General features: G+C 33.7%; 1 long non-coding RNA gene across 1 annotated transcript; it reads right to left on the bottom strand.

The window, feature by feature from the left end:
* Positions 1 to 876: 876 nt before the first annotated feature.
* LOC129566841 (uncharacterized) lies at positions 877 to 3,449 on the bottom strand. Its single transcript, XR_008687792.1, has 4 exons — positions 3,364 to 3,449; positions 3,231 to 3,296; positions 3,082 to 3,171; positions 877 to 3,018 (listed from the first exon to the last, which is right to left on the bottom strand). It is a non-coding gene; the product is annotated as an uncharacterized LOC129566841 (long non-coding RNA).
* Positions 3,450 to 4,249: the final 800 nt, after the last annotated feature.

The raw sequence follows: 4,249 nt of genomic DNA, 5'->3' as shown, positions 1-4,249 counted from the left end.
GAATTAATTGGATTCTGTTTAGAAAACAACGCCGACGTTAAATTTGAATTAATTTTGAAGAAAAAAAAATCAAAATATCCATATTCAATCTATGTTCTTGTCTTTTTCTCCTTCAGACGAAGAGTATGACGCGCATGACATCTACTGGAACAGCGAACAAAAGTGCCGGAAATATAGCAGACGATTTTTTTACTTCATCCTATCGAATCAAACTATATACACATTGCCTCTGCTCTACTCATTTTATTGTCTTTTGAATGGAGATTATGACCTATCAAAAATTTCCTTACCCTATACTTTGATTACACCATTTGATACAAGCAATATTTTTGGCTGGTATTCACTGTGGATCATTCAGTTCAACGGTGGTGTTTCGTACGCTACTTCCGTCGTAGTCGGTACATCTTTCTTTTTGTGTTGCTGCATCTATCTAGCTGCCATTACCGATCACTTTAAATATATTATTCGAGCGAAGTTGAAGTTGGTTGAAAAAAGCCCCAAAATAGGAAATTCACAGAGATGGCTGTTGCTTCAAAAACAACTTTCACAGGCAATTAAAATTCAAGTCGAAGGATTTGAGTGAGTAGTTCTTCGTTTACTTGTTTCATTTTTATTCATTCTATATTTTACATGCTATTTCATGTATTTTACTAGAATTTTCAAATTGTCCACGGATATAAATAGCGGATCAATTCTGGCACTTCTACCCGCCAATGCTGTTTTTATGGGAATTTCGTTTTACAACATGGAACACGTAAGCGCGTAGTGATTGCTTAGCTCATCAAAGAATTCATTGAAAAGAGTGGATTATGGTTGTAACACCTTTCACATTGCAATGTAAACCCATGAGTTCTGAAAACTTATCTCAGTTAGGGTTCTGTCGACTAAATTGTGTACTTTTCCAATAATATTTTATTTTTCTTTATCATCAGTCACCGTTCAATATAGTTGAATTTGCATTTAACATCATTTGCATAAGCTGTTCGTTGGCCTGGCCCTTTCTTCTGTGTAAATTTGCAACTTTTGCTACCGAACAATTTGTGTCGCTGGGCGATGTTGCTTACGATTTGGACTGGTACGAGTATCCACCAGAACTGCAGTGATACATCGTTTTGATCATGGCTCGCTCACAGAAACCGATCTTTTTCAAAGGATTCAAGTTGATAAGTTGTAATTTAGAAGTCTGTGGAAAGGCAAGCATCATTTATTCATTTTCTCTGCTTTACTATAAGCCAAAGTTACTAATTTTATTTAAAATAATTATTGAAATTATCACTAGTCTATTCTTGATCTCTTTTTTACGCAGATTTTCAAATCATCCTGTTCTTATTACTTGATTTTTAGAGGCCTGTCTCAACACTAATTCGTAACGCTACTATGAAAAACTATCTTTTCAAATACTTACTCTGATATTTTCTTATTTAATTGCACTTATCAATACCTTTGAGGAGAGGGCACAGATATTTTCTGATTGTTAAAACCAGACACTCGAAGGACGCATTCCGAATTTCTGTCGCCAAATCACAATTTATTCATGAGTTTACTAGGAACAATTGGAAATGCAATACATTTTCCTCGCTTACTCTTCTTCGAATTCTGGGTGGAAATGTGTTCATTACACTGAAATCAATAATAGAATTTCCCAATGCAATGGATGTGCGACAATGCATTCATCATATCCACATTACGAAACCATGTGAAATTGTCAGAAAATCAAACAACGGTACATCTGTTACAGTGGAAATGTTCATATTTCAGTGCATTATTCATGATTATGAATATTACAATATTGATGATTGGATGTGGTTATAACGAAGGTTCCAATAAAATGGAATATGGAAAAGAAAGCCGTAAGAATGAAACATAGCGTGTGCCGTTTTAAATATTTTGCTTTGCGCTGTTCTGTTTTTAACGAAGCCTTTTGAATTGTTTCATATTCGTAATGCTACTATGAAAAACCATCTTTTCAAATATCGACTCTGATATTTTCTTATTCCATTACACTTGAATATCGATCTTGTAAGAATGGTCGATGCTGCTCCATTCCATTCTATGCTATACAGAGCACGGGCCAACACGATACACGTGAATATTGTTCATAGTGTTTGAGTATATTGGCGCTGTTCCGCTTCTGTGTATACTGTATATACTTTGTGTATCATAGAGCCGAATCGAGCTAATACAGAGTGCAAACTGCCCATCTAGTTCATATGAGTTGTAATAGATAATTATAATTATAAAATAATGCTTTCATTTTAATTGTATTCTTTTGCCATGCTTTTAATAAATGCACCGATCAAGCCCACCGCAATTTCCGTGTGTTTTTTTATGGCATTCAATCTCCATATACTAGGTTTGCGCTTTTTACTGCTATAGGCTAATAATTTTATGACAATGCTGTTAGCGCTACTTTCTGCGTTAGGGAGTTTTACTTGAATAATTTGAACTGATATTTATTTGATCAACATTGATTCGATAAACACGCCATGTAAGCGTCAGAACTATTTATAGCAAAAATGTAATACAGAAAAGTTGCGCAGAAAAATGTCGATGATGAATGAGCGGAAAAGGGATAGCTATATAGTTCTAGCTATCTCTTTTCATTTGACATTTTTCCGCGCAACTTGTCTGTATTACATTTTCGCTCCAAACTACTCATTTGAAGTAGGAACATGTCAAATCAAATCAAGCCAAATTTACTTCAAGACATTTATTCTACTTCAGTAGCTTTGGCGCTCACTTGATGCTTTGAATTTTTGTGTAAGTACTTAGCATTCGAATAGCAAAAATCTACTTTTACAAGTGCCAAGAAGGTAATTTTATTACCTACAGTTTTTGATTGAGCTATTTATTTTAAAAATCAATCATCTCATCTACTCATATTTTTTCTACACGTCGCATTCCCATCGCAAGTAAGTACTGTATTTTCTTGTTGATATTTAGCATTAAGTTCAGAAATTATAACATTTGTGAAAATTGAATGAACAATATGACGTATGTGAAGACCATTCCCATGAGCTATAAAAAATGAGCGAAATTTAATCGAAATATCGATATGTCAAGTATAAAATGCATGTATACTTTGAACAACGTTCCAGTGTTCAAAACCAAAATTCCTTTAACATTAAATTGAATGGAGCTGCACTCCATTTGATGCGCCATTGTTTCTACCTATGAATAAGAATCAAAATAGAATGTGATGTAAAGTGGAGATGAACAAGATATTTTACCCTTTGAGCTGAGTTACAATTCGATTTATCCGTAATGTTGAATAGAAGGAAGGAGATTGATTTGGACTACGATAGAAAAAACGATTGTTTTTTAATACAACAGCTTTTGAAGGCAGAAATTAGATTAGTTTACCCAAAAATGGCATTTACTTATGTACTTGTTCAAATAGAAAATTTGAATTACGATGCGCAACAACATAGTAGTACATGAATATTTCATGAGGTCTTGAAAAATAACAAAAAACCATGACAATTTAGAAAATATTGAAATTTTTCATTGATAATGTATCTCTCAGTTGTTAGATTATTATGATCAAACGAATAATTTTCAAGTAATTATTTGTTCGTCTAAAATGAATACCGCACCTGAGTTGAGTTCATCGAATTTTGCATAAGCTAACCGATATGCAATATTTAAAAATGTGACAGACGTGTAAAAAGTCAACATAATCAATGCGACTTGAGACCAACTGAATGTCACATTTATGCAGTCAGACATTTCGTGCGTCAATCGATACTGATTGCTAATGTATGTGAGCCGTTTTTCCGTTAATTTTCCTTTCAAATGCTTCAATTGAACTTCGATTTTTTTCAACTGGAAAGCAATTAATTTCAAATGCAGGATATAGAAAAATATACGGTTATCAAAAACGCTAAGGAAAAAATAATGCAATATTTTATTGAGGACCGGCGTTTCAATATCATTCAAGGACAATCCAAACGCTGCTGTATCTATAAGTAAGAGTGCAATCCATCCAGTTAAATAAACGCCCTTATTTATTTCCACATTATGGCCATAACTTTGATGTATTCGATCAAATATTCGCCAAAATATAAACTGAACGCTTCGATTCGCAAACGAGTCATAAATAATTAGCCAATATGTTACAACACTGGCAACGTAATACGAGAGAAAATTCAATACATCTAAATATTCGAAAAAGGGATGCTCTGCGATGATTGCTGCCAAAGCAGCAAATGAGGCGAAACAACACAAAGCGATATGCACAAGGAGAATA

This window comes from Sitodiplosis mosellana, unplaced genomic scaffold, assembly GCF_009176505.1.
Source record: "Sitodiplosis mosellana isolate CC-2019 unplaced genomic scaffold, AAFC_SMos_1.0 Smas_scaffold_5, whole genome shotgun sequence".
In the NCBI taxonomy this organism is placed as follows: domain Eukaryota; kingdom Metazoa; phylum Arthropoda; class Insecta; order Diptera; family Cecidomyiidae; genus Sitodiplosis; species Sitodiplosis mosellana.
Note: the sequence above shows the minus strand (reverse complement) of the source record. Positions and strands in the feature narration are given on the sequence as shown.